We start from the raw sequence: 26,151 nt of genomic DNA, 5'->3' as shown, positions 1-26,151 counted from the left end.
AGAGATTCAGGCAGCACTTGCACACATTTTATCCCAGATTGTTCATGCAGAGGTTGCCACCAGCAGTATACTCTTAGGTAATCTTCATTGTCACCCCCACACACCTCACCATCATTAATCTCATCTGTCAAATTGCATAGATAAGTCCCCAGGGGGGTTTTCAATCCCCATCCCAAGATACAAAAATGACATTGTCAGTATCACAGACCGTACAACACCGTTTCCTGCAATCTAGCCATAAGATCGTACAGCATGAGTCTCGCATGTGCAGCAGTGGTTATGGCCCTTATAAAAATGTTTATAGGTACTTGCATGGGACCGCTGTGCCGCGGCTATTTCTGGCGATGTAAAGTGAAATTGCCGTACATCATAATGGTCACTGAACATAAGCTGTGTGAATCGGGTGTGTCGGTATTAGTAATTAACTCGCAGGATGAAATATCACTTATATATAGAATAGACCCCGCAACGAATTACGGAGTAATTACAGCTTCTAACAGCCTTATTGATTGTATTCTCTCTCAGCATTGCTGTCTTTGATTTGACTTGGGTACCTGCTTGCCTCCTGTTTACACAAAAAAAAGTCTTCTTAACATATTCCTTGAATAGTGTGTAAGACTGTTTATAGACACATGCACATGCACATGCACATGCACATGCACATGCACATGCACATGCACACATCACATATCTTATTACAGACAAACTTTTAAACGGTGATCAGTAAAATAATTGAATAAAGGAGCACAAGGTTTAACTTGCTTAAATGTATGATGCCAACCCAAAGCATGGCAGGGTAGGAAGACGAGCATGAATACATCGAAGCCCACAGCGCAGTGGTGTGGCCATCCAGCCTTATGGCACAGGCGACTGCGTGCGTACACACACACACACACGCACGCACGCACGCACGCGCGCGCGCACACGCGTTTACCACACTAGCAAGACTGAAAGTGGCTGAGGGGAAGGAGGGTGGTGAACGGGGGCGGGGGTGCGAACTCATTGAAAGAGGAATTAGTGTAGCGATGACGTGGTGAACTGTGAACTCACTGCCCCTGCAATGACAGGGAGTGCACGTGGAGGTGTGCCAAAATATGGATAGATTTTATTTCAATTGAAATTATTCATTATTATTGTCAGTTGTGTTGCAGTATTATATATAGCGTCACATGCATGAACAATAGTTACATTGCATTAGTTATTAACATTATTTTGAAACCAAAGCAAATATTACACCATGCATGTGCTCTATGGATTCCCCCCGGTTGCCACGGAGTGCAGTACTTCATGCCACCTGTCCTGTCTGTGGTGGCGCTATTGAGATAAATGAGGGTAAAGTGGGCAGACTACTACTACTTTTCCACCTGTAAATTTAATTTGCACAATATCTTTTAGAGGGGTTATTTTGCATCCTTTCTTGTGGACAGGTTGCAGGCAGAGTTTTACTGTTAGGAGGAGGCACTATGCATGCACATTTTTGTACATTGCACTACGCCAGTTCGTAATGCACAAAATTCCAGATCTTTGCCTTTTTATGGGTATTCTTAAAATCTGTCAGTTACAGATATCATGATACATCGTTGATTACATTTCTTGCAATATATCGAGTATCGCAGATATCGTGTATCGTGACATGATCGTTATCGTGGGCCAAATATCGCCACAGTTACCGTATCGTGAGCTACCCATATCGTCCCACCCCTACTTATAAGCATGCAGTTTAGATTCATTATGCAGTGTAATTATAACTCTGGCGTGAGTAGAGTCAGTGGCCTTGTTTGTGAGTGTGAGAGTGAGTGTGTGTACGCGAGGCCACTGTGCGCTCGGGCACCATAATATATTAAGTATACGCTTTGAGGTTCGGGCATTTTACCGCCATCTGTGTCACTTTAGATGTCTTTGGCTATTCAAAAATAGCAGATATACAAGCTCATAGCGCGGCACAGAGTGCCGCGCTATGAGCTTGTAGTTCTGCTATTTTTGAAAAATATTGAAAACATTTTTCAAAAATAGCAGATATACAAGCTCATAGCGCGGCACAGAGTGCCGCGCTATGAGCTTGTAGTTCTGCTATTTTTGAAAAATCTTGAAAACATTTTTTTTTAGATTTTTTTCCAAAAACTGTTATGATTAAGATTTTTTTAAAGAATCGCCTCAGGTCTTAATGGGTTAACAAGCTTTGTACCATGTTCAGTTATGACACGGATGCCTCTTTCAGCTGCCACTGGAAGGCTCCCGCCATTAATTTACAGCTTGCTGCTTCGTCAGTTGGAGAGCGCCCCAGATTTTGGTCACATTTCTGGCTCTGACGCAGAGTCCCAAGTCCGCCTCCTGTCTCTCCCGCCCCTGAGGGGCAACAAGTGGAGAGTAGAGTTTGTGTGTGTGTGTTTGTGTGTGTGTGTGTGCGTGTGTGTGCGTGTGTGTCTGAGAGAGAGAGATATTCCTCTGGCCACAGAACCAGACTTTGGTTTATGTTATGGCTGTGAGGTTGAAGTTCACCCCAGCCACCCGGAGTTTAGCTGGGCTTCTTTGAAGTGTGACCGACAGGGACTGACTGCCCACCGCGCTCAACGTACTGCCCAGTAAGCGTTTCTTTTTCCTGGTTTGGCTAGAGGAAAACCTTTCTTCTTCTTTTCCCTTTAGAACAACATTTCCAAACCTTTCCAAACCTTTCTGAGGTGGAGGATATTATGTTGGCCTGTGGGAGGTCCCTTTATGCTCAGATTATTGTGACTGATTTGCATTCAAGAGAGGAAAAAAAGCCAAAGGAAAAGGCACTTCTGGGCTACATGAATTAGGTCAGCACCTTGGGCTGAAAATAACAGGCTGGCTCTGAATTCTCACGTGCAGAGCGGCGAGACTTTGCCCTGAATACGACCCTGTGCACTGAGAGACAATTTGGCTTGTGTGTGTGTGTGTGTGTATGAGAGAGAGGGCGGTTAGTAGCTTGCCAGTGGAGGTGCGATACCATAATGAGGGCTGCTGTAGTTGTGTCTGCCCTTGGATCAGTGCTGTGTGCTGCTTGCATGCTGCGGTCTTTGGAGGGCGAGGGGAGGCTGACAGGGCAGGCAGGGAAACAGGAAACTGAACTCGGTCAACTTGACTAAATTGTTTGTTGACTGTGCAGAGCGAGTGCTGCCAGCGATGAATCCACAGCGCCTCCACTTGTCATCTCGTCCCGATTGTTATCTCCACTCCCAGGACCCCCTCTACTACCCAACCCCCAACCCCTCAAACCCCTCCACCCCCCACCCTTGCTGGCACACCTGCTGCTTCATGCATGGAATGAAATGGAGAAGACTGCCTGATTTCCTTTTTTTGTGATTTTGTTTTCTTTTGGCATTTTGGAAAAATATTTGGTTTGCCGTCTGGCTCATAAATTAGACCTACAGTATATATGTGCATGTGTGTGTATACTCTATGTACATAAGAAAAGGATTATTCAAAAGTTCTATGTTATATCGGTTGGGCCAATACCTTAGAGCCAAATATTTAAAGAGCGCACACGAGTGCATCCCCAAAGAAATAAAATAAATCAGCCTCTGAGCGGATCTGAAGGATTTAACGGCCGCGTTCGTTCACATGCCACCGGTTATGCTATCAAAACAAGGATGTCCCGTTTGGCCAAAGCGTTGGTGTCCCATTTGGGAATGAATGTCTCGGATGTGGTCTGTGTGTGAGAGCACCGGCGTGGGAACGTAAATCATCGCCGGTCCGACTCAACAGGTAACTTCAGACGCTCTCGCTCCATGCCAAGAAATTATCATATGATAATATCCGGGCTGTACTAACATTTGCATGTCATAACCCTATCCATAACGGCTGGCAGTTAGCCCGGCAAAACCTCCCGTCTCGATCGGAGAAATCCGTCACAACGCAAAGGCATCACAACGCGGCCTGTCACTCTATCTTTCTCCGCACGGGCATTACAGTGTCATTAATCCAATAAGACCGGGAACGCATCTGTGTCATTTTAGATTTCTTTGGGTTATTAAAAAATAGCAGATACGCTCATAGCGCGGCTATGAGCTTGTAGATCTGTCATTTAAAAAAAAAATCATGACAATTTGTGCAAATCTTTGAATATATATAGTTTAAAACGAACATTTGTAACTCAAATCTTTGCTCCCTGGAACAAAATATTTGACAAATGTTCGCTTAAAAATATATATATATTCAAAGATTTGCACACATTTTCACGATTTTTCAAAAATAGCAGATCTGAGCTTGTATATCTGCTATTTGTGAATAGCTAAAGAAATAATAAAATGACAGATAAGTTCCCGGATTGAACGGGTTAAGCCACTGAAAACCTGAGGTACCTGTTTGGCAGCAGTGCGGCGCACGCGGAGAATCATCCGAACCGTTGTTTCAGCAGACAGAGAAAAGGCCTGCTGCTTCTCCAACAGACAGTCTTACCCACATCGCTGTCAGATCTGTTTGTTAAGCCGGGGCTTTGTGAGGCATTTTACCTGAAGCGAGGCCTGTCTTTTTGGGATGGCTCCAAGTACATTTTAGCGTGGCCGAGGACGAGTAGGGCAGAGAGCCGAGAGAGGAAGACAGTGTTTTTATCTGCCGCTACCTGTTTGTGTTGCTAGTCAAGCGAAGGGCTGGAGAGGGACGAGCTGGGAGGTCTAGAATGCCAACATAAAGCCAAGTGCCCTCCAGCACTGTGTGTCTACACACAGTGAAATCCTGTGTGTTAATTTAACACTGAGAGTTTATAAACATAATCAAATGCACTTGATTACATTTCACTCTCTGAGTTACTTGTATAGAATAGATTAACATTGAGTCTTTTACCGTGTATTTGCTTGTGTGTGTATGTGTGTCGTATGTGAGAGGATAGACCCACAGTGATCTGGCGCGTGCGTGCATTCCTCCTCTGACTCGTCTCAACTCAAGCCAAGCGCAAAAGATGGCTGCATAAGTTCATGCAGTTTATTGCTTGCATCTCAACGTTAACCCGTGTCTCGTTACTCTTTTCTTGTGTTTAGCTGCACTTGTTTACATCTACGCATGCGCGCGCGTGCGTGCGTGCGTGTGTACATACCTACGTGTAAACGGCTGCAAATATTCGCATCTGTGTGTATTATTCTGCATGTGCTGCAGTGTCTTGGTGCACTTTGGTGTAGAGTTCAGGGTCATGCGCCTCTTGCCACAGCCAGCCCCAGATAGAGAGGAGGGGGAGGGGGGAGGGGGGCGGGGGGTGACTGGAGAAACTTGATCCACAAATTGTGTGAGGCAACCACTCTGTGATTAGTGTGCACTGCTGCTGCACGGCTGTCCAGCCCCGGCAACACTGTACCGCCACAAACACAGGGGAAATTGTTTGCATGCGTTGCATGTGCTCGCCAACAACATCCTCATACAATTAATGCAGTCATACAGGACATGACGCATACTGAGTCCGGTGTGCAGGTGTGGGCTATAATATCCACACGTGTGCACTACCGACACGCACGCACGCGCGTACGTATGCACGTACGCAAACACGCACATACACACTGTCTCATCTTACATACTGTATCTTCTCCTGGTCAGTAAGACACACACACACACACACACACACACACACACACACACACACACACACACACACACACACACACACACACACACACACACACACACACAGTCTCAACTTACATCAGTATCTTCTCCATAGTCAGTAAGTGTTAACAACCCCCCCCCACACACACACACCCATATCTGTGTAAGTACATGTGCGTACACACACACACACACACACACACACACACAGTCACACAGTCACACAGTCACACACACAGTCTCACACACACACACAGTCACACACACACACAGTCACACACACACACACACACGCACACGCACACGCACACGCACGCACACACACACACAGCCTGACAGCTACCCTAGTCAAGCTGTTATCACCCATGCTTTCACAGATGACTCCTCTGTGAGGAACACATGTTGCATTAGTCGGCACAGTGTTTGCACATAGGAGACCTGTACAGTACACGGCGGATATACACAAAGGCACTTACAGTTCATTTTTCAGCCTGCAAGCCTCTCTGTTTGTACAGCCCTGTCTAAACCGTCTCCAGCGTGTATTCAACGCCAATAAGAGACGTACTTTCTTCACTCCGACTTGGTATTATAGTTGAGGTGACGTCAATGGACCAGCCGCTTTCCGTTCGGGAGAGACTTATCTGTAGAGAACGCCCAGTAATGGAGGTTTCCTTTTTGGAGCCGGTTGCATTTTCTGTGCTAGATCGACAAAAGAACATTTTTTTTACAGAAATATCAGCCGACTTTTAAAATGCTTACTGCTAGAATGAGTAATGCGCTTTTGTCCTGTATAGTTTGTGCCAATACATCTGCCGGTATTTAGATTCTTCGAATGAGAATGAAGCTGGCCGCTTCCTGTTTGGACCATCCTCAGAATAGATACAAAAATAGCACAGAGCTGAAAAAATATATATACTGTAAAGATGAAAAAGCGTTCAATTTAGGGGGGACGGCGGATGTAATCACTGGCATGTTGGTGGATTAAACACAAATATAAATATTTTGTCCTTGAAAGCCAATACAGTTAACAGGCCGGCGCAACAATCTAGTTCTGTATGCAAAACGGGTTGGTAGGACCGGTGGTCCAAGGCTAATAGACTGAATGACGAGCAGGCAGGCCGGCTGTCCGGCAATAATAACACCCTGTGTGAGCTAGAAGCTCCAAATGCGGGTCGAGTTCTCCTGGCTGCGTCCCTGACCCCCCCCCCTCCAGGTTGGGACACATCCAGCTGCACCCCCCTCAGACCCCCCCCCCCCCAGGCGTCCTCTTTCCCATTACATTACATTACATTACATTACAGTCATTTAGCAGACGCTTTTATCCAAAGCGACTTACAATAAGTGTATTCAACATAGGTAGGGAACGAAAACTACTAATCACCAGAAGTCTTTAGTGCATTATCTGCAAAAACAAGCAACCAAGAGTATACCTAGCGCTAAGGTAAAAGTGCAATATATCAGCTACCTATTTCCTTAAACAGATGAGACAAAATAGCTAAATCAAATGAGCATGAGCTAAAACAAATAAGTGAATCGACTAAACAAGATCCAATAAACAATCCAATAATCCAATAAACAATACAGCAATAGAAAACAAGCGTTCGTACAACTAGTTAACAACAAGTAGGTCAGGCAGAGAGGAAGGGTAGTGTTTCCTGAAGAGGTGAGTTTTCAGCCTGCGGCGAAATATGGGCAGTGACTCTGCTGTCCTAACATCAGTGGGAAGTTCATTCCACCACTGTGGGGCCAGAACAGAAAAGAGTCGTGACCGTGTGGATCGGCCAGAAGGACCCTTGAGTGACGAGGCAATCAGTCGTCCCGACAACATCTGGAGCAGCTTGCTGGTGCCAAGGCAGGGGCCCTGTGGGCCCTCGCTTCCCTCGCCTGCAGGAGGGAGAGCGAGTACATGCAAGAGCGAGAGAGGGATTAGCAGGACAAGAGAGACGCTGCACAGATCATGTGCGTGACGTTGTGTTAGTGTATTGTCCACCCCGGGGCGAGTTTGAGTAAGTATTACTGTGTGAAAGTGCACCCTTTTTAGAGTTCACTGCCTGCCGATGTTATGGGGCAGGCGCTGTCTGTCTCTGTGCGCGTGTGCGCAATACATATTTGTACTGTCGGCCTTGTCTGACACAGAGGATTAGGTGACCGAAGGCGACCCCGATGGCCTCCTCCTCCCCCTGCTCTGTCCCAGCTGTCTTCAACGTTTACCACAATTGTCACTTGATTGTGTCCACTCTACTGTAAAAAAATAACTGAGCAAATAAAACACAATCTGCTGCTTACTAGCGGGGAAATACAGCTTACGTATGGGTCAGTTTCTACTCTCAGAATTGAATTAACCACATAGACCCTAGCGTCCCAAATCTGTCGTCGAACATTCGGCGAAAATAGGAGATCTACAAGCTACTGTCATGTTGCGACACGTTTTGAGCTTTTAGATTGGCTATTTTTGGTGAAGGTATTTGGCGTAGAGGGAAAAAAGGAAGCGGCCTATACCTAGACCCCTAGTGGACTCCGGTTAACAAAGTATATAGGTTTAAGTGGTTGAATAAATGAACACACTGGATTTGACTGTGTTACAGCCAGTTCACATGCTGTACTGTATGTCCTGTGAGCATGCGGTAGAGTAGTTTTAATCTAAATTGAGCCGGAGTGGTGGCATTGAGTGTCAGCTCGAACGCACAAAGATAGAGGATGATTAAGTGTTGACATGTGAGGGCGTAGTAGAGCGATATGCACACTGGTCCTGTTGTTCATTCTGTAGCATCCCTCACACACGGTGCCATCGCTCTGTGTGTGTGTGTGTGTGTGAGGTCGTCCTTGTATCATCCGCTCCAGTTTAGTGGCAGGCTATAAATTGGCAATTTCCCCGCAGCAATTGTATCAGCTAAACTCTGGTACGTTTATTGTGCCTGGCTATTAAAATTATGATTCTGCTTTGCAAATAAGCCCCCCCCCCCCCAACACACACACACACACACACACACACACACACCCCTGCACACAATACATACACCTCAATGCTCGAGGCAACAAAAACACTATATCACACAATTACACGCAGTGTTCGAGCCTCTGAGGCTCCGTTGTGCAGCCTGCCAGTCTGCCAGTTTTCGTCCCAAACAATCTAATTAACTGGCTTTGGAATCACAAGCTATGTATTTTTTTTATTTTTCATCCCACATGCCAATTAAGCGAGTGATTTTATCATTAGAAAGGAGCACAAGTGTATTTTCCACAGAGTGAATAATTGATTATCGAGCTATCTCTGTTAGAACACAGGCGGCTCATTATGCATATAATTGAACACACACACACACACACACACACACACACACACACACACACACACACACACACACACACACACACACACACACACACACACACACACACACACACACACACACAGAGACAGAGTTATAGATGTACCGAGACACACATTCAAGACTATAAAACCTTTGGAGGACCATAAAACCTGGCTGATCAAGCACAGCATGGGTTATTTTCTGGCTCTAGTTATTTGTGTGTGCGCTCGCGCGCGTGTGTGTGTACACGTGCACTGTGGTACTACTCCATTATAGAAATACACCCAGCTGACTGCACTACCGATGAATTTGAGTCAGAGAAGAGAAGGTATTTGCCGGAGAAAGGCGGAGGAATGAACAGAGTGAGAGAAGGAGGGAAACAGAGAGACGAGACCAAGAGAATAAAGAGAGAGAGAGAGAGAAAATGGGTCAAGCATCTGAAAGGCAGACATTCCTTTTTTTCTGTGATGGGTGTCAAGACATTATGCATTCTTCCTTTTCTGTCTTGTGCTCTCTCTCTCTCTCTCTTTCTTTCTCCCTCTCTCTGTCTGTCTGTCTCCCCCCTCCCCTCTCCCTGCAACCTCTCTTTGACTTTCTAGTTTTTTTCCCTCTCCCTCTCTCACTTTTTGTCTCTCATTCTGTGTCTCTCTCTCTCTGGCCAGAGTTGAGTGCTCACACAGAGTAGAGAGGAGAGTTATTATGCTTGGCATGCTTATGAAGGACGGACCTCAGTTTGGACAAGCCCCAGCTGATCAATCTCAACATTGGCTCACTTACAGTCGTGTGTGTGTGTGTGTGTGTGTGTGTGTGTGTGTGTGTGTGTGTGTGTGTGTGTGTGTGTGTGTGTGTGTGTGTGTGTGTGTGTGTGTGTGTGTGTGTGTGTGTGTGTGTGTGTGTGTGTGTGTGTGTGTGTGTGTGTGTGTGTGTGTGTGTGTGTGTGTGTGTGTGTGTGTGTGTGTGTGTGTGTGTGTGTGTGGTGCTCACCTCCCCACATGCGCACGCACACTCTCTCTCTCACACACACACACACACACACACACACACACACACACACACCTACACGTCAGCTCAACTCTTAAACTCTGCAAGCCAGCAGATTGCTCTCAAAGAAAAGTATATGCGCAAATACGTTGGTTTACAGTAATTTCAGGGCCGGTAACATAGATATTCCATACACGCCGCGTAAGTACATACAGCAGTGTCAGAGCAAACGAAATGGAAGGGGTTGGGGTGAGAATTAATTCAACACAGACTATGCTGCATAGCGGCATAGTCAAAATACAGGAGTTTTAAGCTTATTTTACCGCAGCACTCATTGTAAGTCATTCCGGATAAGGGCGCCCGGTGAAAGCTAAATGGTGTGCAGTGCAAATGGAAGAATGTCAAATCCTATAGGATGTACGTACGTCCGTGCTCTCAATAGCAAATGTACAGATAATGTTTCATGACGGCCTATAATCTGTCTCCCATCATTTGCATACACCCTGCCCCCCCCCACCTTGTTTACCCTACTCTGTATATAAGATGCACGCACGCACACGCACACACACACACACACACTGGGCTTGATTTACACCTACAGTATGGCTTAACCCATTGAGACCTGAGGCGATTCTTTTAAAAAATCTAAATCTCAACAGTTTTTTGAAAAAAAATCTGGAAAATATTTTTTCAAGATTTTTCAAAATTAGCAGATCTGCAAGCTCGTAGCGCGGCACTCGGTGCCGCGCTATGAGCTTGTAGATCTGCTATTTTTGAATAGCCCAAAGAAATCTTAAAATGAGACGCAGATGCGTCCCCGGTCTTAATGGGTTAATGCAATTCGTAGCGATTTACATAATATGCAAACAGATGGACGTGATTGAGCCTGTGGTTTGGCAGACTCTGTCTCTGGCAGCGCACTTTGCCTTCTTTGATTCAAAGGAGGGAAAAAAAAAAAACTAAGTGAAATCCCAGTCTTACGATGACAGAAACTCTCAACAACGCAGTACAAACCCAGTGTTTACCTCTGGTTTGGATCAGCGGTGGTGTGCCTCCACAGTAAGAAACAACACCACCACTGGCTGTTATTTTCTTCCCTTCCCCCCCCAAAAATGTGACAGAAGTTGCCGTGTTAATTCGTGCAGTTAATGTTTCTACTCTGAAAAAGTATTCAACAAACAATATTTGGCACGCGACAACTTGCGGTGGCAGCCATTGGAATCATAAAACACTTCGCCACCAAGTGTGGAATTTGCTTTGGCACTTGTTGCTGTGACAACTTAACATAAAACAATTAACATGCCGCGAGACTGCCGACTAAGTACACAGACGTAGAGGACTGGCAATAGTGCACTTGAATGCTGCGGAACATTCTATTGTAGACTAAAGGCCCCTACACCCCAAACGGACTTGTCCTAACTACTACAGAGTGACTAATGTCGGGAGATCATGTGGGTCAGACAAAATTGTCAGAAAAGAATTTGTGCATGCTTTGTACATGCTGCCCATGCTGCTGTTGTGCATCTGTGTGAGAGGAAAAAAGAGGAAATAATTATCCATGCCAGGTTGTGGCAATAGTCTGCAGGAGTGGATGAAAATCGGTCCACTCCTTGAGAGAACTGGAAGCTCAAGCTCAAGCGTCATTGGGTACAAAAACAAAGAGCGAGAGCATTTTTACGCTACTCTGGTGTCGTATATGTGCACGTGAGGCGAATGAGACCTTGAGAATATGGTACTGTCTAGTTTTTATGTGCAATGGGCACACACTGACTGTGCCTTATTTAAGCTTGGAGGCTCCTGCATCAGAAGCAGAAGAGAGGGTAAATTATTTGCTCAACCAACCAGAGAGCTCTAGCCCACCGGCGACGCCGATTTGTTCTTGAGGGTCGGGTGAGCGGCCAATGCAGATGCATCACTACCGGCGACGGCTGTGTACACGCCACAGACGCTTATCAACAGCCCGACGCCCCAACATTGTGTTAGTGTGTCACAGCCTTATAAAGCAGACAGCAGATATAAGACTCAGTTTAGTATTTACTATACTGCCTTTGACTACTTTCAACCTAGCATCCATATTTTTGGTATGTCATTATAGGCTGCCTAGATCAGCTGTTTTAGTTATTTGTCGTGCGACCCAGATCCCAAAGCACCACCAGCTGCTGTATTAAATCACAAGTAAATCACTGCTTGGAATTTTATCACTTATATCATCAATGTTACTTGGCACATTGGAAGCTGCAGCACAGAGTGCAGCAGCTTTTAAAACTCAAGTATCGCATAAATTAACACATGGAAAAGGACGGATGTATTGGAAAGTGTGAAACACAACATTTCAAATCTGTTTTGAGGGACCAAAATAGACCTACATGCCTAAAAATGATGTTTTCACAACATATTCTATCATGAAAATATACTACTATCACGTAAAAATATACTTTTTACGTGAAAAATAAACAGGATGAAGATAATGACGTTAGACAGCATGTATGAGCTAACTTCTCCCTCCGGTCAGCAACCCTACACGCTGAGAGCAGGTGATTGTAACCGGGCGACCACAGGAGAACCGCAACCTAGGATGAATACCCCAGTATATGTCTTACCTCTGGGGCTTTGTGTGTGTGTGTGTGTGTGTGTGTTTTCAAACCTTTCTCTCTCCCTATTGTCATGATGTGGTCAGGTGCATGGTTGTAAATAGCCAGCCTTGTGTGTATGGCCACCATTAGTGTCAGTCTGTCACTGTCATGGCCATATGCAGCATCCTGAAATCATGCCTTGCCTTGTCTTGTGCGATGTACACCAAAGGCAACTGGTTCATATTGACTAGAGTACATCTAGCGTATTGGACGGATGATTTCAAATCCCTCAGTTATGGCGCCAGCAGGGATAGACAGGAGATGCCAGTGCTTTTAGTTTTGTAGCTTCTTCTGTCCACGCACCTGTCTTTTCTGACAGTCTGTCTGTCTCTTTTTTCATCTCAGTGTTCACCGGTGTGGCTGACATGCAGTGGGCACAGATTCCCTGTACCCTGTTCCTCAGGAGGAGGAATTTTAATGAGCGGGGTCGTATTGCGTCCTGTCACACAGTGTCCCAGTGTATACTAGAAAAGGACCCATTATATATACACTCCTTTTGCTTTCTTTCTTTACTGTACAACCTTGCTAACTTGCGACAGGACACAGCCTTTACTGTAGATCGTTTTAAACAAATAACTGAGATAATGACACGGACTCTAGCGTCATTTATACTTTGTGGTATTGCTCGCTGGAAACAATTGGTATTCAAGTGAAAATGGCAATGTTTTCACTTTGAAATCAGGTTTCTTCAGCCAGTAGCATGGCGTATGTCGAAGTATAAATGAGCCTGGTACTCTAACACACACACACACACACACACACACACACACACACACACACACACACACACACACACACACGTGTCACAGCAAATGTGGAAACATGGGAAATGTATAGATTTACTGGTAAATGTGTACATTTCCCATCGGGGAAAAACGACGTATGAGATTTCCAAGCAGATTTTCTATCAGGAAAAAAAGGAAATAAGCACGCTGGCGCCCACCAGAAAGTGTTCTGTCAGAATGCTCTGAGGTGGAGATTGTATGGGCCAGAGGAGGTGGAGCACTCATTTTGTTTCCTCTCAACTAAATAAAGAATGGTTTTATATACATGACTTTGTACATCACTTGAAAACAAGGCAGGCACGCCGACAACAAGGCCTTGAGTCTCTATAGTCTAGGAGAGTAGCCTCGATCTCCAGGCTTTTATTTTCCTTCGCGTTTTGCTTAAAAAGAAAGCCTGGACCAACTGTTGAAATTTCTGGCATAGGAAGTGGGAGTCAACCTTTCATTTCCCCAACCAACCAGAGTGCAGTGGGCGTCGCTCCAAATGTTGTGACGTCAGGGCTCTCAATGCTGCACATGGGGGAGGAGGAGGGGGGCGGGAGTGGGCGCACAGATCGGTGATCCAGTTGTTTTCACCGGTTGTTTTCACCGGAGATTTTGAATACGCCCCTCTAGACCAGATGTCAGACGCGCTGGGGCAGGCTACTAGGAGGGTGAATGGCGAGTGTCTGCGCTGAGCAGCCGATGGATGGAATAGGTTTATTAGACCCTCCAGAAAAACGCAGGCAAAAATCCTTGATTATGCGGGCTAAAACTCTTAATTATGCGGGCTAAAATCCTTGATTTTGCAACGAAATATGCGCAATTTTATGCGGTGAAATTGCGGGAAGTTGTGAAATATGCGGAAAGTTGTGAAATATGCGGCAATATGCGAAAAGTTGCGAAAAATGCTAAATATGTTAAAAGTTGTGAAATATGCGATGCGAATCGCATATTATGCGATGTGCGTATTATGCGCTGCCATGCGCATATTATGCGATGCGATGCGGCCTTTTTGAAAAAACGTTACGCCCGCATAATTATGCGCCATTTTGCTGATTATGCTGTAATTTCTGCGATCGCATAAACGTATTTTTCTGGAGGGTCTAGTTTATGACCTGTTTTGCACACATGCAGATTTTTTGGTGAAATTAAACGAGTGCCCCCCTGTCCCCACCACGACCAGATATCGTCCTTCAAAATTGTTGGCAAATCTATATTGAATTGGTAGAAGAGGGACCATTAATCATGAGACCTACAGTACGATAGTAGCATTGTGCCAGAGACCGCATAATGAAGGGGAGAGAGACAAATCCTCACAGGAGTACAGGTGGCGGAAGAGCTAAACTATGTAATTAATATTAATGGTATAAAGACTGTTGCCAGGAAAGGGGTGGACACTTGTTTGACATTATCACTGAGGCCCACAATGAGGCACAAATCCACATTTTGTGCTGCAGCAGAAAATGCTGTGACATCTATGCATAAGCTGGGAAATGTGTAGATTTCTCACCCCACTGAGAAATGTACACATTAATTACTAGTAAATCGATACAGTATGCAATGCAAGCAGGAAGCCCACGGCTCAGTGACAGGCTCCTGGTGGACTGCTGTATCACTGCAGCTGACATATAAGGTAACCTCTGCACAGTGGGTGAGGGATGTTATATTATGTATATGACGATACATTACTACCACTTATGTCTCTCCTGCAGCACTGAGCCCTTTACTCTTTCCTGCTCAGACGCCCGTTCACGCAGAAGAACGGAGGGCAATGGAGGTAAAAAAATCCTGCCTCCCAGCAGCTGGCCCTCTTATCTGGGCAGCCTGTGCCCATGCATATTTATCCCATGGGCCGAGTGGCTGAGCGCTGGCTTAGCATACGGATTAGCATGAGGGAATCAGATGCAAGGCCACACAAGAACGGCCGTTGCCGGAAACCCTGCCTCTTAAAACAGCCTGACGGAGGCTTGGTGGGGTTGGGGGCAGGGGTGGGTGTGTAGGGGATGGTGGGTGGGGGGGAGGGGGGGGTGTTGAAAGTAACATCCGATACAGCGGCTTGATGGAGACAACATTGGTGGTGGGGAATTGGCAGTATAGCACATGCAGCGCACGTCTGACCTTTGACACAGGCTCCCGTAGGAGGGGTTAATGGGTCAAGTAGGGCCCTAGTCTCCAACAAGTCCTTTTTTTAAGTGGCACTTGAAAGCAGTCCTCCCTCTGTGTGTGTTTAAGGACAGCCTGCCCCAGCTTTACATTGCAGTCCTCTGAAATGTATGCAGAGGATCGGGGGGGAAAAAAGCATAGGCAAACATTGAAAAAGAAGTTATTGAAAGTCTTCCAAGCCGCTCCAGGCACATTCCAGCCAAAATCAAGACTTATCCTAGATTTGAATAGCCTCGGCCGCCCCGGCGTAAGGAGTGCTTTTTTAAAAGTTTTTTTTTTCCTTTTCTTGAAAGAGCAGTATGGTCGCTTGATTTGAGGAATTAACTGAAATGAACTGTGCAGTGCTTGTCTCCGCTAATCAAGATGCAGCCTGGGGGGGTGGGAGTACTGGTGGAAAAGTATATGACTTGCCAACAGTGGTGTCTTGTGTCAGTGTGGGTGCGTATGTGCTGTGCATTCAAATGACCTATATAATAATATCGTGTCTTCCTTCTTCGCCTCTTCCTAAAGAAAAGCACGGCGATCCCTTTTGCTAAAGGGTTTGTTTGTTGAGCCAACTGGTAACACAAAACCACACTCATTCGCTTGGCACAGGCATCAATTAGAGAAAAAAAAACGACAAAAAGAAACATTGGAAAGCTTGTCCGCTCCTGCTGCACCATATAAAATCAAATACACTGTTGCTCCAATTTCTCTGGTTGCATACACAGTATGAGAGCCATGCACCGCTAAATCTGGATGTGCATAGTCGTTGCTTTGGCGTTATGTTGGCCTCTGTAACCCACATTGGCCCCTTCTGTAACACGCTGTTCCATTGTGAGAACTCAGAAGACCTCTGACCACAGCTCTCCGTCTCAGATGAAGACGTCAGAATTGCAAATGAAGCTGAACCGTGTAGACAACAACTATCCTCCGACGGATCCTATCAGGCACTGTCGCTGATTGACGAGGTAACGGGAGCGAGGGAAAATCTGATATTTAAAAGCCAAAGATTGGGCTTCTCGTGTCGTTTTGAAAGCAGTCAACACAGACAGCCATGTCAGACAAGCAGAAAGAGAGGGAGGGATGGTTTCATTATCTTCTCTATCAGAGATATGAGTGGCCTTTTCCGCGTTGCTTGCCAAGTCAGGTGTGAAGGTGTTGATCGCTACATTGTGTAAACCAATGATTCTCAGTGATTATTTTTAATGTCTAGGACCCCCAGTTTGATATGTGCTAGGTCACTGACCCCATACAATTTATATATCTGGGATTACGCTCTACACTGTAAAACCTCAGTGCTAATTTATACACTCTCTGAGTTACAGACCCATAACTACCAAGCATTTGGCTGGGGACCCTCTGGAACATCCTCAAGGACCCCTAGGGGTCCCCAGACCCCATGTTGCGAACCACTGGTGTTAACACAGACGAAGACCGGAGGACTGAAACGGGTTCGATCGCGTGACTGTGCCTATGCATTAACATAAGCATTTAAACTTATTTGGTGAGTGCAGATGTTACATTTTTCATTCTGGATGTGAGGCAGCTACTACCACTCAGGCGACAGTTGAATCAGATAGACGGATGAACCGCAAAATAATCTACCACGTCTGCTACAGACATTGAAAGGGAATGAAATAATGAAGTGAAATATCCTGGGGCGTGTGAGTTTATTGTGTGTGTGTGTGTGTGTGTGTGTGTGTGTGTGTGTGTGTGTGTATGTTGTGTATGTTGTGTGTGTTGTGTGTGTGTGTGCGCGCACACTTGTAGGGTAAGAGATGTGTGCGAGTGTGCGTCCCAGATGGGAGGAATTATGTAATTTGCCACAGCCAGATCAGATATGTTTGATCCAATCCAAAGTGGCAGGCATGGTCCTGCTCTGTGCAAATGTAATGAATTTTATGTGCAGTGTAATATCATTTACTCTGGAAAAATTGCCAAACATGTGACCAGAAGTTGGAAGTACTAGTATGTCTGCAATACATCCTTGTGGGGGGGTTGGGGGTTTAAGTTGAGGTATCATTATTATCATCTCCACTAGGCCGAAGGCAAGGGGGGAGATTATGTTTTCACCCATGTTGTTTTTTACTGTCCGCGGCTAATCTCGCAAACCGCAGGCCCGATCAGTGCCACATTTCTTTTGCCCGCTGCCAGTTGGCCAAGAAAGTACCCCCATTCATTCCTTTTTTTCACTTAAATTAACTTACATTTTATATTGTAAGTCAATGGTGTCAGATCAGGCTGAAATCATGCCCAGATGGAGTAATGCGTCATTATACGTCATACAGTAGATGACGGATGTCATAGCCTGCACACCCGGTCCGGCGGAGTATGTGCTCCATAGAGCGCATACAGTTTACAATTTTGGCATTTATCAGACGCTTTTATCCATAGTGACAGTGTGAAATCAGAGTAAGCAATGCAAGCAGGAACCTTAGTCAACAAACAACATAATAGAAGTAGAGTGCAAAGAGAACAATGCAGTGTTTCAAAGAAACTAGGATACCAGGTAAACATCAAACCTTGCATCTGTCTAAAAAAATACTGTCTCAATAACCTTCTTAACATTTGTGTTCAAGCAAGTCTAAATCACAAAAACGTTAACAAGTAACCCTGCGTAGTATAAACTAGCATGTGCCAAAAAAGGTGACAAGAAGGGATAAATCTCTGAACCTCTCTAGTTTCATTTGTTTAGGGAAAGATGTCTGAACACCCGCTGGGTGCCCAGGCAGTGGCCGACACATTTCCCACATTTTCCGCATCTGGTGCAGGGATTCAAAACTGTGACCTTTCCTGTCACAAGTCCGAGTTTAGTTAGTTTTTTTTAAGGATAAGAAGTGAACAAGTTCAGCGTGCTTGAGCTGTGTGATTGACATTGTTGAAATTCTTCCTGCCAATGATATCAGTATCTTAGCTGTACGGTATACCAGCTTAGTGGTATAGCCATATGTGTCAGCCTAAGGTCGCAGGACCTGGAGCGATGATACCTAGCAACAGAAATCCTTTCCGGAGACACATTCCTTGACGAATATACCACGTCTTGTAAGGCTCATACTGTAAACTCCTTTTGATTCCTCTGGCTAGCCTAAGCCTTAGGTTAGACACCTCATTTGGCTAAAGGATTAAGCCTGTAAGCCTTTTAGTGGTAAGCTGGTCACATGAAAATCTAGCATCGGTTAGCGTAGAGACGAGGGGGAGCCTCACGCCTTCTTCTAGGATTTTCACCTCCGCTGAACCTCCAGACTCCTCCCCATGGCATCCCCTACATGCACAGATTACTGGCTCGGAGGAGGATTTTGTGCCGTAGAATCACGGCTAGCTGTTGCTGTACCACCCTCCCTCCCTTTCTTCCCTCCCTCACTCCCTCCCTTCCTTCCTTCCCTCCTCTGGATCAATTCCTTTTTTTATAAGCCAGTAGATTCCTGGATTGTTTGGCTGAATGGATGGTTTCTTGTGCTGGAAGGTTGAAGGATCACACCTTTTCCTCCTCTCATTACAGGCCGCTGCAGGAACCTATGTTTGGATGTAAGCTGACAACACAAATGTGATATAGGTGTTATTGAAGCTGCGGACAACAGACCACAAAGGTATGTGTTTTATTTTTGCACTGTATGTCCCATACATAATTCTAGAGGGTCACTGATGACTTAAAGTTGAGCCTCTAGCAAAGTTCCTACAGTATGTGAACAGGCATCAAGTCGGAGCTGTCAGTGTCCAGTTACGGTGGTACGTTTTGACAGTGTCACGGAGTCAAAGGGGAGGTGGGTTTGGTTTTGTTTTTCCATGCCGGAGTGCAGTGTCTCCTTCCCACAGGTGCACATATCGGGTTTGGTTTGCAGGGAGGGGCTCTCCTGCCTGTATGTACAGTAGCATGTTGACATCTCTGCTTCACAATGCCACCAGACTGCCTGCTAGGGCCACATAGTTGATCATCAGAATCACATTATATCTAGTTTTTCCTTCAAGGGACGTGTATATCTGACAGCTTTTTAAGAGAAGTTATTTCCTTTTTATCACCAAATGAATTCATTCATTCATTCATTCATTCACTCATTCCATGCAGAATGGCATGGGATACAAATCTTATTTCTTATTTCTTCATCCCGAGTAAGTATTAGTTTCCCTTTCCCTCCTACACTCAAACAGTATCCATTGTAATCACTATGTTCAGTGAAAAAAACAAAAACAAGCCTCTTGTCATTCTTGTCATTATTCTCAGAGCCTGTACAGTACACGCTATCTTTGTCTCCCGCGTAAACTTTTATGTTCTCTGACCCCTCCTTCAACCCCAGCTGCCGTCCGGGGCAAACATGGTCAAATCCCAGTAGTTCATGTGGAGGACAGAGAAAACAACTCAGGGCCAACAGGCGCGTGAAAACCGACACACCGGAATTAGCGTGGCGCTGCAACAGGTGAAGCAGAGCCAGGTTTTTCTTTTTCTTCTTCTCTCCTTTACGATTGCTGGCCTGGGACCAGGCGAGCGCAGCGCGGTTTGCCAGGCCCTGAGACTCAGCAGTCAGCAATCTTCCAGAAGAAAGATATCTTGCACAATGTTGAACTTGCACTTTTTCTTCCCCTTTTTTTCCCTCTGCTAACGCGCGGTGCTGCATTGTTGATGGGGGTCGCGCCTTACAGCGTTGCTGCAGCGCACACACTCTACTGACTTTGAGCCGGTACTTACGGTCCGGATTAATTTAGAATCGCATTGGCTTGCCCGCTTTTGCATGCAAGTCATGCTGCGACCTTAAGTATGCAACTCATGAACTGCAACAAACTTAGCATTTTATTTGGCGTGAGCTTCTGAGCGCTTCTGCAGCAGCAGCCGGAGCAAGCGAGCGAGGAAGAGAGGGCAGAGAGTGCACGTTGCATTCTTCTATCCAGCGCACGTTGTGAGTCGAGGGCACGGTCTGTCAGAGGAGATGAGGTGTGAGTGCGGATGGAGCACAGTGATCATAGATCCCTCCCTCATGCCACTCAGGTGGCGTAGAGAGAGAGAGAGAGAGAGAGAGAGAGAGAGAGAGGGAGGAGGCAGCATTGTGCCACTCCCTGCCCGTCTGTCATGCTTGGCAGGGGAATCACTTTCACTCTCGCTGTCTCTCCGGGAGTGCACACAGGGGAAACGCAACCATGAACACACAGGCACGTGCGTGCATGAGCATGCATGCAGGTACACACACACACACACACACACACACACTCTATTCCTCAAACAATATCAGAGTATGCTGTGAGCTAGCTGGAAGGCGGAAGCTCTGAGCTCTGCTGGCAGACTTCCTCCGCTGAGTGCTGGGGAGCCATAAACTGAAAGGGCCAAAGAGTGAGTAGTTGTTTGAATGTGGCCTGCTTCTCTGACTGTAGGACTGGCCACCTGGCTGGGCAGTCCCAAATGCACACTTTTGGACGCAGGCCCCCTGTGTTACAGCTCCCATTTCCATCCCCCATCACCATCACCATGGGAAAACCCTCTCTATGGCTATTAATATGGCGTAGTACAAAGACACAATGACATTTAGAGTGAGCGGGCAGACAGACCTATGTGCGCCAGCAGTTTCCTATATGAATATGCCGCCTCTCCACTTATGTTTGTGACATTTCAACTAGCAATTTCTCCCCAAAATCAATGGGCTAACTCAATAACCTGCCTCAAGGCTTTCTTTGTTTTGGTTGGGTTTTTTGTATGTCTAGACAGGATACGCACTGGCTGTAATTTCACTTTTGTCTGAAACCAAAGCTTTAACTAATTTGGGAGGACATGATTTGCAAAGTACACAGTTAAATGATATTTCCAGGAAACAATAAATGAACAGCGGTGCCAGTTACTAGTAGATGACATTATCGTCTTTTTGTTTTTGTGTGCATGACTTAATTTATTGACGTTTTAACAGTCAGTCGGGTGGCTTCCCTACACTTAATGGCTTTCTAGCAACTAGCAAGGCCGGGTGGCTGGCTGGCTGGCAGGCAGTGCAGCGGCGTCCTCAGTATTAGTAAGGCCATAATATGCAGACGGGTGTTTTACTGTGAAGGGGCAAGTGTTCTCTGCTTTACGCCGTGGGTTTTTATTGCAGCGCAGAAGGATAAACAGCGCTCCTCCTGTATTGCCGGGCTGCAGCAGTGGCGTAATGGAGTGGGTCGTAGCATTGTAGGGCTGTGCGGTTTCTTGGGCAGCCCTGTCATTCACAGAGGAAGTGTGGTTTCGCTTCTCCTCTATGAAAGAACAAAATGTCCCCGCCCCCGTTTGTCCTGTGACACTCTGGCCGGATTCATTCATCCCCAGCCGTGCGTGTCAACGGTGCCATCAACAGGCAGGCAGGGGGGCAAAAGAGATAACATGACAGTTGGTGGGGAGGGGAGGATGTTTGTGGTGTAATGTTAGGTAATATTGCTTCTTGTTATGGTAACTTCTGCTTGTGGTGTGCTACGACTGAAGCTGACTGGCGTTAGATGTTGCCCCGAGGCGGAGAGCATGCTATTTAGAAAATGTCCGGGAGACGTAGGCGGGCAGCCCGGAGGGTGACGGAGGGACAGAGGTGCTTCTGTTTCAACTCTAGCAGCCGTGTAAAAGACGTCCAGGTTTGACTTTCCGATGAACTTCTGCTCTGCGTCGGATGAAGCGGCAGAGGCTCGTGTGGCTTTGATACTTCATCCTGACCGCCAGCAAGTGTTAATCACTCTCTCACAGAGTCGATTCCGGTTCCTATCGTTATGAGAGAAGGTTTCGTGTGTCAGCGGCAGTGGTGCAAAAAGTACTCAAATTCTTTACTTAAGTAAAAGTACCAATACTGCAATATAAAAATACTGTTACAAGTAAAAGTCCAGAATTCACTCATTCTGGAATTTACTTAAAAGTACAGAAGTATTGGCATCAAAATGTACATCAAAAGTACCAAAAGTAAAAGTACTAAAATATTTGAAAATAGCAGATCTACAAGCTCACAACGCGTCGCGATGTGACGCGTTGTGACGCGTTGTGAGCTTGTAAATCGGCTATTTTCAAATAGCCTGCGTATAAAATAGGGCTGAAGTGGTTAATGTATGTTTCATAGTATCATAATTTATATCTGAAAAGTAACTAGTAACTAAAGTTTTCAAATAATTGTAATGGAGTAAAAGTACAATATTTGCCTCTAAGATGTAGCGGAGTAGAAGTAAAAGTATTGAAAATTGGAAATACTCAGTACAGTACTTGAGTACATGTACCTAGTTACTTTCCACCACTGGTTATGAGAGAAGGTTTCGTGTGTCAGCGGGTGAATGGAGGGGACACAGAGCAAAGAAGCTACTTGCTTGCCTAACAGATCTCCTCGCTCCTGATCTGAACTCCCCTAATACCGCCATGACTTCCTGTTTCATCCTAGCCTGGAGAAAAGGACAAACGATAGCCATCTGCCCCATACACTCTACTGTGGGAAATGTTGGAGCGCTGCATTGTATATGAGGGGTACAGTAGGTTATCATACGGCCCAATGTTGCACAACGTATATTCAGTTCAACAGAGGACAGACAGATCAAATTACTTAGAAAGCAAAGCGGTTGAAAATGTACACAAAACAGCACTTCACTATTCCAACTTTACACTTCTATCAAAGCCACGAACGCGGGGAGTTTTCTAAGAAACCGAGCCCTTATGCCAGACATTTACGAGGGCCTCTTTACAGGGCCCCGAAGGGTTGCCGAAACAGCTGCGCATGCGTCCGCGTTAAAGCGAGTGCCCCATCGAGGGCCCCCTGGCATCCCTGTCAGTTTCCGTTCGGTAGGTGTTTGTTTTTCCACTTCAAAAGGAAGTCATTGGCAGCCATCGGACCCCCTCCCCGGACCCCCTCCCCGGAGACCCCTCATCGGGGACATCTACAAGTTGAACTGAGGCCGCTTAATAACTAGCTGGGGGCTAATCAAAACACGCTGGACGACAGAGCAGTTGATGATGTCACACGCGACAGGCATTCTGGAACGCCGCCTTCTAAAATAGCCTTCTGTTATCAGCAACTTGCTTTCGAATACGTGAGGTACATTGTCTTTAAAGGGTGCCGTCACTTCAGTCCCAAAGATATTCCAAAATAGGCCCCACCAGCAGGACTGCTTTTTTGCAAGTCTGCTGACGGCTCGTTTAGAAGAGCTTTCAAACCTTCAAACGCGCCCGACACTAATTCATTTCTGCTATGAACAGGGATGTCATATTCAGCCGTGGAGATTGACATCGGTGTACTGTTAAGTCAGCCAGGGCTCAGGGTGTGGGCTCCTCAGCCTTTTCACCGGTCCACAGAACTGACAGATTCTCTTTTTTTTAAAGTCTGTGTTTGATCACTCATCTCTGGCAGTGATGATGTAGGTGGAAAGACAAGAGATTGACACGCTGATGGAAGAGCGTGACGCTCTGAGGAGTGAACTGCTTGTCTTGAGAGAAAAGAAAGGAGGGGAAAAAAACTGCCACCTGTCACAGCCCCAGGGTCAAGCCAGGGCGGCTTGCTCACGGGTCAAAGTCATTCTGCCACCATCGAGTCATTTGCATTTGCACTTTACCCTGGTTTGGTGGGGCGGAAAAGACAAGTCCATGGAGCAAAAACACCAGGCGCGCTTGACTTAGCTGTCCGACCTCTATACCCTCAGCCCTCAGGCTGGTCAATTGAAAGCCCTGAAATAGATTCGATTCTGTCGGGTGCTACACTTTTTCCAATCTGGTATCAAATTACTTTTAGTTGTTTTTAAGCTGACCAGAATGGAAGTATTGATTGTATGAGCTAACTGTTGTTGAGTTGAGTCATAAAAGGAAACCCCATTAGCTGACACAGCAGTAACGGCTAGTCTTTCCTGTGTTACGGGAAGACATAAACGGAAACATTACAGCCATACAGTTACATGGCACAACATTCTCTATAACTGTTTATCTTTGTGTTATTCATGTGGGTGATGTGCTCATTGTAACAAATCGGAATATTTACATTTTTCCTCCCTGTGTTTGGAAAAGAAGACTTAGTAGTGTTGTTGTTTCTTTTCTTTTCTTTTTTTTCTCCTTTTTTTTTTTTACAGTACTTATAACATTACTTTCCAAATGTCCATGGGCTGTAGCTGTAACCTAAAATTGAATTCTATCCAGTCGACAACTTTGTTTTGTGAGACAAAAAAAATGATTAGCTTAGTCAGCAGCCGAGCGAGACATTATCAAGATGTATGTTTGAAGCCGTTGCTCAGCGCAGATGAGGTGCGATCACCGGACCAGATAGACTGGAATTACTTTGTAATGCACTGTGCACCTATGTGACATGCTTCAGGTTTGCCATGGTAATCAACACCACAGAGTCCCATCACACAGGCAGTCATGTGAATACCTTTTTATATGGCAGCTAATTGGGGCCATGGGACGGGTCATACTGTATCTCCTATAGAGCATTCCAGCAGTTCGCCCACATGGGACAAAGATATATGGACGACATGATGATGTGGCAGTGTGGCCTGTTTGGACAGACCATGGTGTCACCTGTAATTTGCAGGTTGGATCCCCACAGACAATGACAGTTCTTTCCAAAGTGGCCTGCTACGAGACACTGAAGCCCTACATGCCTCAGGGCCACTGCACCTGGCTAGCCCTGTGAAACTCATATGTGACAGTTATACTCTGTGTGTGTGTGTGTGTGTGTGTGTGTGTGTGTGTGTGTGTGTGTGTGTGTGTGTGTGTGTGTGTGTGTGTGTGTGTGTGTGTGTGTGTGTGTGTGTGTGTGTGTGTGTGTGTGTGTGTGTGTGTGTGTGTGTGTGTGTGGGTGGTTTCAAACGATCATAAATAAAGTAATACATTCCCAAGCATGCAGTTGTCCTAAGTTATGTTTTGCTTGCGTTGCTGTGTGGGGAAACGCGGTCTCATTGGCTGTGGCGTATAAATCCATCTCTAGGCACAATACGTGCAATTCATAAAGCGGGTGATTTAAAAAATACATTTATAGTCCAGGAACTCCCAACCCTTGTCACTGTTTGGGGGAATTGAATGAAGACAAAGGAAACAGAAATGTGTCTGGCTTGCAGTTTAGCTCCTACATCCTGGTTGGACCCCCCTCCGCTCCCCCCCATCCTTCTCTCTCTCCCTCCTCCGTGACGGTGTCAGTTGAGGCGTGGAACAGGTGCAACGTGGAGTGATATGAACTGGAGAGCCTGCTCAAACAGTTGGGCAACCACATTATACGTGTAATCGTTCCGGGAGCCTGCCACCAGCATTTCTGTGGGAACAGAAAAACAAGTGTTTTGGCGCGGGGTGGGGGGCTGGTTAATGCCAACCGCCCGGTTAATGCCGTCTCAGCCGTGTGTGTGTGTGTGTGTGTGTGTGTGTGTATGTATATGTATATGTGCTAACCCGCTCATGCTGTCGCGCCTCAGCACTAGCCTACAGGATTAGAGATAACCATATCATATATGGTGTAGACTTTTGTACGTTAAAGACTTTATAGGCCGTTTAACCCAAAGCTGAGGACAAAAAGATTGAGCGACTGGCGCTTACAGTATGCAAGTTTAATGAGTAACCCGCCCACCCCCACGTAGATAAGTAGCGCTGTATGTCTGGGCATAATCTGAGAGAAAGTGGGTCATTTAGCTCTACATGCCCAGAGAGAGAGAGAGAGAGAGAGAGAGATAGAGAGAGAGTGAGTGAGTGTACATGTAAGAACATGCCGCCTCATGTGCTTTGAGAGAGGGTGCATGTGAGTACACCGTGCATGCATGTACTTATGTGTGCACATGCCCATATGGTATGTGTGCGTGTGTGTGTGTGTGTGTGTGTGT

At 45.9% G+C, this 26,151-nt stretch overlaps 1 protein-coding gene across 3 annotated transcripts in view; it reads left to right on the top strand.

Moving 5' to 3' along the window:
* The window catches only part of LOC308105480 (thyroid hormone receptor alpha-like), a 169,806-nt gene that overhangs the window by 11,465 nt on the left and 132,190 nt on the right, over positions 1-26,151 (top strand). For 2 of the 3 annotated variants that reach the window (XM_080456223.1, XM_080456222.1), the window contains one exon: positions 18,890-18,977. The exons of the other annotated variant lie outside the window; for it this stretch is intronic. The gene's annotated coding sequence lies outside the window, so the exon portion shown is untranslated. The remainder of the gene's footprint in view (positions 1-18,889; positions 18,978-26,151) is intronic. 3 annotated transcript variants of the gene reach the window in all.

The sequence above is a fragment of the Gymnoscopelus braueri genome (assembly GCF_963280865.1).
Source record: "Gymnoscopelus braueri genome assembly, chromosome: 17".
Lineage (NCBI taxonomy): Eukaryota > Metazoa > Chordata > Actinopteri > Myctophiformes > Myctophidae > Gymnoscopelus > Gymnoscopelus braueri.
Note: the sequence above shows the minus strand (reverse complement) of the source record. Positions and strands in the feature narration are given on the sequence as shown.